The 14386-nt window shown below is 44.1% G+C and overlaps 1 protein-coding gene across 3 annotated transcripts in view; it reads right to left on the reverse strand.

Annotated features, from left to right (window-relative positions):
• Positions 1-14386, reverse strand: part of LOC126282166 (eye-specific diacylglycerol kinase) — a 1350273-nt gene that overhangs the window by 6871 nt on the left and 1329016 nt on the right. The gene's annotated exons all lie outside the window — the stretch shown is intronic.

The raw sequence follows: 14386 nt of genomic DNA on the forward strand, positions 1-14386 counted from the left end.
CATGGACTGGAACTGAAATACAAGCCGTTCATTGTTCACAAGGTTCAAATACACTCCTCGAAATGGAAAAAAGAACACATTGACACCGGTGTGTCAGACCCACCATACTTGCTACGGACACTGCGAGAGGGCTGCACAAGCAATGATCACGCGCACGGCACAGCGGACACACCAGGAACCGCAGTGGTGGCCGTCGAATGGCGCTAGCTGCACAGCATTTGTGCACCGCCGCCGTCAGTGTCAGCCAGTTTGCCGTGGCATACGGAGCTCCATCGCAGTCTGTAACACTGGTAGCATGCCGCGACAGCGTGGACGTGAACCGTATGTGCAGTTGACGGACTTTGAGCGAGGGCGTATAGTGGGCATACGGGAGGCCGGGTGGACGTACCGCCGAATTGCTCAACACGTGGGGCGTGAGGTCTCCCCAGTACATCGATGTTGTCGCCAGTGGTCGGCGGAAGGTGCACGTGCCCGTCGACCTGGGACCGGACCACAGCGACACACGGATGCACGCCAAGACCGTAGGATCCTACGCAGTGCCGTAGGGGACCGCACCGCCACTTCCCAGCAAATTAGGGACACTGTTGCTCCTGGGGTATCGGCGAGGACCATTCGCAACCATCTCCATGAAGCTGGGCTAACGTCCCGCACACCGTTAGGCCGTCTTCCGCTCACGCCCCAACATCGTGCAGCCCGCCTCCAGTGGTGTCGCGACAGGTGTGAATGGAGGGACGAATGGAGACGTGTCGTCTTCAGCGATGAGAGTCGCTTCTGCCTGGGTGCCAATGATGGTAGTATGCGTGTTTGGCGCCGTGCAGGTGAACGCCACAATCAGGACTGCAGACGACCGAGGCACACAGGGCCAACACCCGGCATTATGGTGTGGGGAGCGATCTCCTACACTGGCCGTACACCTCTGGTGATCGTCGAGGGAACACTGAATAGTGCACGGTACATCCAAACCGTCATCGAACCCATCATTCTACCAATCCTAGACCGGCAAGGTAACTTGCTGTTCCAACAGGACAATGCACGTCCGCTTGTATCCCGTGCCACCCAACGTGCTCTAGAAGGTGTAAGTCAACTACCCTGGCCAGCAAGATCTCTGGATCTGTCCCCCATTGAGCATGTTTGGGACTGGATGAAGCGTCGTCTCACGTGGTCTGCACGTCCAGCACGAACGCTGGTCCAACTGTGGCGCCAGACAGAAATGGCATGGCAAGCCGTTCCACAGGACTACATCCAGCATCTCTACGATCGTCTCCATGGGAGAATAGCAGCCTGCATTGCTGCGAAAGGTGGATATACACTGTACTAGTGCCGAAATTGTGCATGCTCTGTTGCCTGTGTCTATGTGCCTGTGGATCTGTCAGTGTGATCATGTGATGTATCTGACCCCAGGAATGTGTCAATAAAGTTTCCCCTTCCTGGGACAATGAATTCACGGTGTTCTTATTTCAATTTCCAGGAGTGTAGTTAGGAAACCAATGGGAGCCAAAACAGCAGTATTTCAGCTGTTTATCAGGCATCCATCAGTGTTTTCTAGAGATGCAAAGCAGAATCCAATGAAATGGCTGAAAGGAGGTGAGGTGACATGACATGTTTCCCAAAAGTGCATTTTTACCTTAGATGGCACTGCATAGCAATGGTTCAAGAACAACAAAGAGAAAATTAATAGCTGGGACAATTGAAGAGTGAACTGAAGGAAACATTTCACAACAATCAGGAGCAAGTCTGCTTAGCAGAAGAATAATTCAAGAACAGGACCTAATTACTGTGGAAACAACACAATCTCACATATAAAATGTATTGGCCCTATCCCACATCTTGGATCTGAATATGACAGAAGTTGACAAATTCCCATACTTGTTGAAAGGGTTCACAGAGGACATGTGCCAGGCTCTTTTGGTACAGGATGTTACAACAACAGATGAATTTATCAAGCAGTGCCAGTGTATTGAGGAAATGCAATGGAAAAGGATCTCTCAAAATGCTATGGCTGATTCCTGACATGACATGTATCCCAAAAGTGCATGGCAGTTGAGGAAGACTATGATGATTCCCCTCTCTCATACTCAAGGTAGAAAAGAAGACAGTAGTTCATATCAATCACAAATGTCATATCTATGGGACAAAGCCCATTGCCGTACCCTGGACAAGGTCACTGCCCCCCCCCCCTTTCCTGTCGCCCTCCCCACGAACAAGTCATTGCCATTCCCTGTCACCATATAGAGATACCAGCCACTCACCTAGCTGCTGAATTTAGAGAAACTAAATGAAGTGGGGCCACCTCGGATGAAAATCCTGCAAGTGTGACAATTACCAAGATGTCAGTAAATCTCATTAATGTTGTCGTAGATGGCCAACTTGTCCATGTGTTAACTGAAATAGGTGTTTCTTATTTGGCAATGTCAAATGATTATGTTCCAGGACAGGAAAATGGTTGTTACAAATGGAAAATAGATCCAGCTGACAGGAACATATAATGCCAGAATAATTATCAATTACAAAAAATAGCACTTCAAATTTGTTGCTATGATGGAAAGTAGTCACAATGTTATTCTCAGATGAGGCTTCTTGCAGGCATTGCAAACTGTTATTAATGGCGGAAGATCAGAGCTCAAGACTGATGAAGCTATTCCAACAAGCACACATAACAAAGATTGCTCTGGACATTTGTCTGGTAATGGATGTGATGTTATCCCATTGTCTCAACAAGATGTGTCACAATCATCAATCTAGATGCTCAGTGAAACTGAGAAGCTTTTGTCAACTGCAAAATGCTACTCAGGCTCAAAAATGAATTCTCCACACCAGCAATGATCTTACGAACTGTATGTGATCGCGAAGACCAGTGGATAACTGACTGTCATGGGCAGCCACAGCTCTTCCCTAAAGGTCTTTGTGCAGAAACTCCTAACAAGTCCAGGAAGGGCAGTGCAGTGCCATTGAAAAAGAATTGTGCTCTGCTATGACTACAGAAAATGCAGAGGAGCAAGCTACTAGCAGACTGCCAATACGATCTGGGCTGATCAAGGAACAATGTCGGTGAGTATTAGCTGTTCTGCGCCAATTTTCAGATGCTTTCAAATCCAAAGCAGATAAAAAGACAGACCAAGAAGCCCACGATAAAACACAGTAACAACAATGGGGATCAGACAACTCTTAGCCAGCACTCATGAAAGACTTCACTGGATGAACAATGCATAACTTGTGAGGTAGTGCAGATGATGCTGCAAGATGACATCACTGACCCTTCTGTGAGTCATGGCTCCTTGCCTGTGGTCCTTGTGAAGGAGGAGGATGGCACATGGTGTTTTTGTGTTGACTACTTGTGACTGAACAAAATCATGAAAAAAAAGGTCTACCTATTGCTGCACATTGATGACACCATAGAATGTTTGAAAAGAGCAAAGTATTTCTGAACTGTGGGTACTACTGACAAATTAAGGCTGATGATGCTGATTGGGAAAAAGACTGCCTTGACAGCTCCAAGAGGCATTTAAGAGTTCAAAGCTGTGCCGTTTGGGCTGTGTAATGTTCTAGCCACATTCCACTGCATGATGAATAATACTTTAAATGGGTGATTCGTATCTGCTGTCTGGATGACCATAAGCCTACTCCTGAATCTAGAAAGTGCCTCATCATCACCCAAGGAATAAATCTTGGGGGACCTAGTTAAAGGTGACAGTCTGTCCTGACCCAGAAAAAATAAAAATAGCCACAGATTTTCTGACTTCTCGACACATTTGAGATGTGTGAAGTCTTCTCACAATGTGCTCATACTGCTGCCAATTTTTAAACTACTACCCTCCAAGAGCTAAGGTAGGGAGACTCCAAATATTCCTGTAATGAGATGCGAGAAAGGTCTTTCCTTGTCCTTAAGGTGTTACTAACATCATCTCCAGTCCTAGCACTGTGTGACGGGAATGAGTACACAAAACTTCATACAAACACTAGCAGTCACAGGATAGGTGTAGTTGTAACACAAATTAAAGAAGGTGCTAAAAAGGTGTTAGCTTTTGCTTTCTGAGTACTCTCCGAGATGAACTCCTCTACAACTGAGAAAGAGTACTTTGCCATTGTTTGTGGTATCAACTAGTTCTGACCACATTTATTTGTCAATTCAATCACCACTGTTATGGACCATCATTCACTATTCTGGCTGTCTAGTCTGAAGGCTCTGTTGGGTCAACTGGCAAAATGGGCACTTAGGCTTCAAGAGTACTACATCACAGTGGTATACAAAAGCAGATGCAAACATGAGGGCACTGACAGCCTCAAGAAATCCTTTGGTGGAACACTGCAGTGTGGATGAAATAACATTACTCCCAATACTTTAAGCAAAATCCAACAATGGAAAATCCAGGCTGGAATAATGACAGTATTACAAAAAGGATAGATTACTACTCAACATATAGTGCAGATGGTGAGTTGCAGCTAGGCACAACAAAAAGACTTTGAAACAAGTAAAGGCCTTCTTCAGAATTACACACACACACACACACACACACACACACACACACACGATATAGTCCCTGGTTGCTGAGGCCAGCATCTCCGCTACATTGTTAGTAGTAATTTATCCTTTTCATAATACTGTCATACAAGCCTTTCAGGTGGAGAAACTGAACCAAAGAAAATCCTTATTAATAAACAAAACATTGTGTAAGAGGCACTATTTCCAACAGGTCGATATGGGTGCTCATCATTGCAGCTCATTTATAGCCCACTACCCTAAATCATTTCCATGAAGTGACAACATCTAGTCACCTGAGATTTGTGAAGACTTCACCAGGTCTCTACCAATGCATTATAGATCCTATGCGAGTCACTTAAGGAATGCTATGATGCAAACACATGTCACAATTACCGTTGGAGCATCTCATACTTATTCTGTTTGAGGATGCACCAATCTACTGGATTGGAATCTAGCAACTGGGGAGATTCCCAGTGTTGTCAAATGGGAATTAATAGACAACAGCCTGCACTGGCTACCTCACCTGTTACATTGTCACCAAAATTGCACTGACTTACAAAGTTTCTCATATTTTTTGCAGTGTTTCTTGTAACAGTTTTGCAGCAGAAAAAAGTAGCTGGAAAGTTAAGGAAGTTCTTGGAAGATAATTATTTCATTAATGGAACATAGGTAAACTAAAAAGAATTAAAAAGAACAGGCAACAAATCACTTCCCAATGAAAAGTGAGTGGAACACAGACACACTTAAAAGATCACTAATTGCACTGGCTTTTTCCCTAAGCTTTTAAGTGAGCCAGTATGTAACCCAGCATTCATCAGCAGATGAGAGTTTGTCTGAACTCATTCTTAATTTTCTGTTTATAGCTCCATCTTACAGGGTGCCACAGTTAAAAGTAGCCCACCTGCCCGTTGCCCAAATGTAATATTTCGACTCCTGAAATAGAATAAATAGCTACAATAGTGGACAGTTTTATGCAACATTCGCCTGTTAGCATTCTTCTGTCAGCATTTCAGTTTATTTCATTATCAGTGAAGTTAGGCATTTCTTTAGATCTTCATCTACAGCTATACTCTTCAAAACAACCGTGAGCTGCATGGCAGAGGGTATGTCCCATTGTACCAGTAATTAGGGTTTCTTCTTATCCCATTTATGTATGAAGCGCAGAAAGAATGACCAACTGAATACCTCTGTACATGCAGCAATTATTGTAATCTCATCCTCAGGATACCTATGTGAACGATACCTATAGGGTTGTAATACATTTCTTGATAATCATTTACAGCCATTTAACAAAGTTGTTAACACATTTTCTCTGGGTAATTAACATCTATCTTCAAGAGTCTTCCAGTTCAGATAATTCAGTATCTCTGTGACTCTCTCCCAAGAAGTGAACAAACCTGTGACCATTCATGCTGCCCCTCTCTGTATATGTTCAGTATCCTTTGTTAGTCGTATCTGGTATGGGTCCCACACAATTGAGCAATGTCTCGAGCCCGTTGCACGAGTGATTTGTATGCAATCTCCTTTGCAGACTGATTGCACTTTTCCAGTATTCTGCATATAAACCAAAGTCTACCACCTGCTTTACCCACGACTGCTGCTGCTGCTGCTGCTGATGATGATGATGATGATTATTATTATTATTATTTGTTGGGCACTCAAATGCTTGGTCATCAACACCCATACAGAGTCCCAATTTTTATACAGTCCAATTATACATGCAATCCAATTGAGCCATTGTCACAAATGATGATGATGATGATGATACCACAAACACCCAGTCCCCGAGTAGAGAAAATTCCCAACCTGGCCAGTAATCAAACCTGGGACCCTGTGATCCAGAGGCTGCAATGCTAGCCACTAGCCCACGACCTGTGGACCTACAACTGAACCTATGTTTCCAGAATGAGATTTTCACTCTGCATCGGAGTGTGTGCTGATATGAAACTTCCTGGCAGATTAAAACTGTGTGCCGGACAGAGACTCGAACTCGGGACCTTTGCCTTTCGTGGGCAAGTACTCTACCAACTGAGCTACCCAAGCACGACTCACGCCCTGTCCTCACAGCTTCACTTCCGCCAGTACCTCGCCTCCCACCTTCCAAACTTTACAGAAGCTCTCCTGCAAAACTTCCAGAACTTTGAACCTATGTTGTTATTCCTTTTCATATCCCTACAAAGTGTTACACCCAGGTATGTATATGAGTTGGCCGATTCCTACAGTGACTCATTGATATTATAGTCATAGGACACTATAGTTTTTTTTCTTCTTTAGTTTGTGAGGTGTACAATTTTACATTTCCGAACATTTAAAGCACGTTGTCAATCTGTGCACCACTTTTAAACATTAGACTGAATATTTATGCAGCTTATTGCAGTTAGTACTTCACTACAAATGACTAGATCATCTGGAAAAGGCCTAATTTTACTGTTACTATTGCCTGTAAGATCATTAATATACAACATGAACAGCAATGCGCCCAACACACTTCCCTAGAGAACACCCAAAGTTACTTTCTAATGATGATTCTCTGTCGAAGCTAACATGCTGTGTCCTCCCTACCAAAAAGTCCTCAATCCAGTCACAAATTTCACTTGATACCCCTATATGATCATACTTTTGACAATAAGCTTAGTTGTGGTACTGAGTCAAATGCTTTCTGAAAATCAAGATTTACTGTGTCTTCCCGATTGCCTTGATCCAAAGCTTTCCGTATGTCATGTGATAAAACTGCGAATTGGATTTCACATGATCGATGTTTTCGAAAACCATGCTGGTTGGCATAGAGGTAGTCATTCTGTTCAAGATCCCTCATCATGTTTGAGTTCAGAATATGTTCCAAGATTCTACAACAAATCAATGTCCAGGATATTTGACTGTATTTTTGTGGCTCACTTCTTCTACCTTGCTTGTATACACTTGTGACCTGCGCCTTTATCCAAGAACTAGGCACGGTTTTTTGTTTGAGAGATCTCCAATAGATTATAGTTATAAGAGGGGCTAACTCAGCCACAAATTCAGTACAGACACTGACAGGGATTCCATCAGGGCCTGGACCATTGTTCAATTTTAATGATTTCAGCTATTTCTCAACACCACTGCCATTACATTTTTTTTCATTCATCTTTTCAGTGTTACAAGGATTAAATTGGGGCAATTCTCCTGAGTTTTCCGTTGTAAAGAAACATTTGAAAATGAAGTTAAACTATTCAGCTTTTGATTTACTACCCTCAATTTCAGTTCCTGTCTCATTTGCTAGGGACTGGACACTAAATTTGGTGCCACTAACGGCCTTCACACACGAACAGGATTTCTTTGGTTTCTGTGAAAGATCACTTGACAATATTCTGCAACAGCAGTCACTGAACTCACCATGTACTGCTCTCTTGACAGCCAAATACGTTTCATTCAGCATCTCTCTATCTATAGCCCTATGCTTTGTTTCACACTTATTATGCAGTAATGTCGGTTTCTTTAGAAGTTTCTTTACAGAGACTGTATACCATGGAGGTTACCTCCCATTATGAACCGATCTACTGGTTACATACCTGTCCATTGCATGGGCAACTATTCTTATAAACTTGAGTTCCCATACATGCTCCTGCCCTGTGTTAAAAGTTTCAAGTTCCTCACCGAGATACGACACTGCAGATCTTTTATATACTTTTTGTGACTAACCAAATGAGAAAGTGCTGGTAGATAGACACAATAAAACACACACACACACACACACACACACACACACACACACACACACACATTTCAAGCTTTCGCAACCCAAGGTTGGTTCATCTTTGTATATATATAAAAAGAAACTTCCACATGGGAAAAATATATTAGCAACAAAGATTCCAAGACTTACCAAGCGGGAAAGCGCCGGTAGATAGGCACAATAAATAAACAAACACACACACAGAATTTCTAGCTTTCGCAACCGGCGGTTGCTTCTTCAGGAAAGAGGGAAGGAGAGGGGAAAGACGAAAGGATAAGGGTTTTAATGGAGAGGGTAAGGAGTCATTCCAATCCCGGGAGCAGAAAGACTTACAAATGTCTGCTTGTGTCTGTGTGGATGGATATGTGTGTGTGTGCGCGCGAGTGTACACCTGTCCTTTTTTCCCTCCAAGACTTACCAAGCGGGAAATCGCCGGCAGACAGGCACATGAACAAAACACACAAACACACACACAGAATTACGAGCTTTCGCAACTGGCAGTTGCTTCATCAGGAAAGAGGGAAGGAGAGGGAAAAATGAAAGGATGTGGGTTTTAAGGTAGAGGGTAAGGAGTCATTCCAAGCCCGGGAGCGGAAAGACTTACCTTAGGGGGAAAAAAGGACAGGTATACACTCACGCGCACACACATATATCCATCCGCGCGCACACACACAGACACAAGCCGACATTTGTGGCAGAGATGTCAGTCGAGGCATAAGTACAGACACAAAGATGTTGTTGAATGACATGTGAGGTATGAGTGGTGGGTAACGAGAAGAGAGGATACACTGAAGGGCAAGTTCCCATCTCTGGATTTCTGACAGGTTGGTGTTAGTATGAAGTATCCAGATAACCCGGACGGTGTAACACTGTGCCAAGATGAGCTGGCCGTGCACCAAGGCATGTTTAGCCACAGGGTGATCCTCATTACCAACAAACACTGTCTGCCTGTGTCCATTCATGTGAATGGACAGTTTGTTGCTGGTCATTCCCACATAGAAAGCTCCACAGAGTAGGCAGGTCAGTTGGTAAATCACGTGGGTGCTTTCACATGTGGCTCTGCCTTTGATCGTGTACACCTTCCGGGTTACAGAACTGGAGTAGGTGGTGGTGGGAGTGTGTATGTGACAGGTTTTACACCGGGGGTAGTTACAAGGGTAGGAGCCAGAGGGTGGGGAAGGTGGTTTGGGGATTTCATAGGGATGAATCAAGAGGTTATGAAGGTTAGGTGGACGGCGGAAAGACACTCTTGGTGGAGTGGGAAGGATTTCATGAAGGATGGATCTCATTTCAGGGTAGGATTTGAGGAAGTCTTATCACTGCTGGAGAGCCAGATTTAGAGCCTGATTCAGTCCCGGAAAGTATCCTGTCACAAGTGGGGTGGTTCTGTGGGAGGTTCTGGGTTTGGGGGGATGAGGAAGTGGCTCTGGTTATTTGCTTCCGTATCAGGTCGGGAGGGTGTTGCGGGATGCGAAAGCTGTTTCAAGTTGTTGGTGTAATGGTTCAGGGATTCCGGACTGGAGCAGATTCGTTTGTCACAAAGACCTAGGCTGTAGGGAAGGGACTGTTTGATGTGGAATGGGTGGCAGCTGTCATAATAGAGGTACTGTTGCTTGTTGGTGGGTTTGATGTGGACGGATGTGTGAAGCTGGCCATTGCACAGCTGGAGGTCAACGTCAAGGAAAGTGGCATGGGATCTGGAGTAGGACCAGGTGAATCTGATGGAACCAAAGGAGTTGAGGTTGGACAGGAAACTCTGGAGTTCTTCTTCACTGTGAGTCCAGATCATGAAGATTTCATCGATAAATCTGTACCGAACTTTGGGTTGGCAGGCCTGGGTAACCAAGAAGGCTTCCTCTAAGCAACCCAAAATAGGTTGGCCTATGAGGAGGCCATCCTGGTACCCATGGCTGTACCCTTTAATTGTAGGTATGTCTGGCCTTCGAAAGTGAAGAATTGAGAGTCAGGATGAAGCTGGCTAAGGTAATGGGGAAAGAGGTTTTAGGTAGGGTGGCAGGTGAATGGCGTGAAAGGAAGTGCTCCATCGCAGCGAGGCTCTGGACGTGCGGAATATTTGTGTATAAGGAAGTGGCATCAATGGTTACAAGGATGGTTCCCGGGGGTAACAGATTGGGTAAGGATTCCAGGGGTTTGAGAAAGTGGTTGGTGTCTTTGATGAAGGATGGGAGACTGCATGTAATGGGTTGACGGTGTTGATCTACGTAGGCAGAGATACGTTCTGTGGGGGCTTGGTAACCAGCTACAATGAGGCGGTCGGAATGATTGGGTTTGTGAATTTTAGAAAGAAGGTAGAAGGTAGGGGGTGCGGGGTGTCGGTGGGGTCAGGAGGTTGATGGAGTCAGGTGAAAGGTTTTGTAGGGGGCCTAAGGTTCTGAGGATTCCTTTAAGCTCTGCCTGGATATCAGGAATGGGATTACCTTGGCAAACTTTGCATGTAGTGTTGTCTGAAAGCTGACGCAGTCCCTCAGCCACATACTCCTGACGATCTAGTACCATGGTCGTGGAACCCTTGTCCGCCGGAAGAATGACGATGGATCGGTCAGCCTTCAGATCACGGATAGCCGGGGCTTCAGCAGTGGTGATGTTCGGAGTAGGATTAAGGTTTTTTTAAGAAGGATTGAGAGGGAAGGCTGGAAGTGAGAAATTCCTGGAAGGTTTGTACAGGGTGATTTTGAGGAAGAGGAGGTGGGTCCCGCTGTGACGGAGGACAGAACTGTTCCAGGCAGGGTTCAATTTGGATAGTGTCTTGGGTAGTTGGTTCATTAGGATTAAGATGAGGATCATTTTTCTTCGTGGCAAAGTGATATTTCCAGCAGAGAGTACGAGTGTAGGACAGTAAATCTTTGACGAGGGCTGTTTGGTTGAATCTGGGAGTAGGGCTGAAGGTGAGGCCTTTGGATAGGACAGAGGTTTCGCATTGGGAGAGAGGTTTGGAGGAAAGGTTAACTACTGAGTTGGGGTGCTGTGGTTCCAGATTGTGTTGATTGGAATTTTGAGGTTTTGGAGGGAGTGGAGCTGGAAGTGGGAGATTGAGTAGATGGGAGAGACTGGGTTTGTGTGCAATGAGAGGAGGTTGAGGTTTGCTAGAAAGGTTGTGAAGGGTGAGTGAGTTGCCTTTCCAGAGTTGGGAAACCAGGAGATTGGATAGTTTTTTGAGGTGGAGAGTGGCATGCTGCTCTAATTTTTGGTTGGCCTGTAGGAGGATGTTCTCAACAGCCGGTGTGGATGTGGGAGAGGAAAGATTGAGGACTTTTGTTAAGGATAAGAGTTGACAGGTGTTTTCATTGGCTGAGTTGATATGTAGGTGAAGGATTAGGAGGGTGAGGGCTATGGATTGTTAAGTTTGGAACTGGTATAGGGACTGATGGAAAGATGGGTTACAGCCAGAGATGTGAACTTTAAGTGTGAGGCCTTTGCGGGTAATGCCAGATGTCAGACAAGCCTGAGTAAATAAAATATAGGAGTGTAATCTGGCTAGGGCGAAGGCATGTTTGCAGAGGGAATGTAAATAAAACTTAATGGGGTCGTTGTGGGGATGTTGTGAGGGTGACGTGGTATTAGAATGTGGAAAGTGTAAATTGAGGTTCAAATGAAAATAAAAATAAAAATATATGGGGAGAGATAAAGGTGAACTAGAAAGCAACTGGAGATCTGGTGTTTCTACTTGTTTTAGTTGTCCTTTGTACTTTGGTAATCATTGTTGCCACAACTGTGTCATGGTCACTGACACAACTTTCAATTTCGAACCTCAAAGAGGTTAGGTCTATTTGTTGCCAATAGCCCCAATATATTTCCATTATGAGTGGGTTTCCTAAATATCTATTCTAGGTAGTTCTCTGAGAAGGCATTTAGTAAAGTTTCACAGGATGTCTTACCATGCTCACTACTAGCAAAACTGTAATTTTCCCATTTAATTGTTGGATGCTTAAAGTGTCCACCAATGATTACAATAAAATTGGGGAATTTGCGTACAAGTGAACTCAGGTTTCTTTATAAGTTTTTGGTTACATCAGGGGATGAGTCTTGTGGACATAGAAGGATCCAATTCTCATCTTATGCCCACCATTGATACTGAGTCTTGCCCAAACAATGTCAATGCAGCTTCAGTTTCTATCTCGGTGAATTCAAGTTTCTTGTCTACTGCGACAAATACACCAGCCCCATTTCCCTCTTGTCTATTCTTTCAATATACATTTAAATTATCCCCAAAAATCTCACCGCTATCAATTTCAGTTTTCAACCATCTTTCTGTACCTAGTACTATGTGAGCTGCTCTGCTTGTTGTGAGCACTTCAAACTCTGGTACTTTGTTGCGAATGCTTCGGCAGTTTACCATTAGGATTTTAATACTATCACCTGTGGGAGACAAAACATGGTTCAAATGACTCTAAGCACTATGGGACTTAACATCTGAGTTCATCAGCCCCCTAGACCTAGAACTACTTACACCTGACTAACCTAAGGACATCTCACACATCCATGTCCGAGGCACGATTCGAACCTGTGACTGTAGCAGCAGCGCGGTTCCAACCTGAAGTGCCTAGACCCGCTCGGCCACAGCGGCCGGCTGTGGAAGAGACAACTTTTTATCTTCCACTGATACTTCTTTTGATTTTACACTGATACTTCTGGTTTTTTCTATCATTATCTGGATTGAATGGAGAGTTGCCTAATCTAAAAACACCTTGTGTGCACCCCACACACAGTCAGATACCTGAGTAATAGCCTCTGATGTGTAGTGCGCACCTGACCTATTTAGGGGAACCCTCCAGTTCTCAACCCTGTGGCACAAGTCCAGGAAGTCGCAGCCTAGCTCGTCATTGAACCTTCATGGTCTCTGGTTCAGTCCTTCCACCTGACCCAGAACCAAATGGCCACAATCAGGTCTGGGGACAATGCTACGAATTGTGATCTTTGTTGAAACTCCACACACAAGGCTGGACGTCTCAACCTCTCTGCCCAGAATGTCCTCGGAGCCCAGACAACAGGCATGATTTGTTCTCTTTGCAGTCTGCAAAATTAATTTCTCTATAGACGAAAGAATTGAAATTGTGGAAGCATACATGAAAAAAGGTTCGATTAAGGAAACTCTTGAAATTTTCAGGGGCAAGTATCCAGCAAAGAGAGTAATACAGAGTCTGTATAAAAACCGGTGCACCTATGGATCTGCGTAAAATGTAAAATGACAAGGAATTCCTTCAGTTTGCCCACCAGAAGTTACTGCAGACATTCGCCAGAGAATTATTCAGAGGGCAAAGAAGTCTACACATACATGTTGGCCCCAAGAGGCGCATGTAAGTACGAGTAGTTGTCAGCGAATATTGAGAAGTCTTAATTTGAAGCCATGTCATGTGGCAGTTGTGCAGCTGTTGCAGGAGGATGTCAGTCAGCAACATGCAGATTACCTGCATGTGGCTTTTGTTAGACCCTTTCCATTACACCATGAGTGATGAAGCATGGTTTCATATTTTCAGTTACCATGAATTCACAGAACACACAGAACATGAAGTAGTGGGCACAGAGAAGCCTAACACTGTGTTTCAGAAACCGCAACATGATGAAAAAAATTGGCATTTTGCTGCAGTGCAACAAAAATGTGCATCACTGGACCGATAATTTTTGACAGTTGCCTCAATGTAGTTGCATATATGGAAATTTCTGACACATTTTGTGCTCAACTCGCTGAATATGAAAAACAATACTGCTTCTTCCAGCAAGAAAGGGGAACATGTCGCAAGTCTAAGGTATACGTGGAATAAGTCCACGATGTCTTCACCAAGGAATGAACTGTCTGCAAACATTTATGGCCACCACATTTACCGAATCTAACAACAAGTGATTTTTTCTTCAGTGACACTCGAAAGGCAAGATCTATGAAATAACTTCACATACAACACAGGAACCAAAAGACATCAGCCATGAAGTTGCCAATATCAATATCCAAACTTTATGCTCGATGTATCTGAATATGCATGGACGACACAGCAGTGTATCGATGTTGCAGGTGAGCCCTTTTAACATCTTCTGTAAAGTTATTTTTCATTTTAAGTCCATTTCAGCTCTTCATTTCTGTAATGTCACTGCATTTCCTATATACTTACATGTGCTACTTTTATCCACACCACCATCATAATGGTTTTCAGCAGAAATAGAATATAAGTTTATCGAAGAAT

Source organism: Schistocerca gregaria, chromosome 7, assembly GCF_023897955.1.
Source record: "Schistocerca gregaria isolate iqSchGreg1 chromosome 7, iqSchGreg1.2, whole genome shotgun sequence".
Taxonomy (NCBI): domain Eukaryota; kingdom Metazoa; phylum Arthropoda; class Insecta; order Orthoptera; family Acrididae; genus Schistocerca; species Schistocerca gregaria.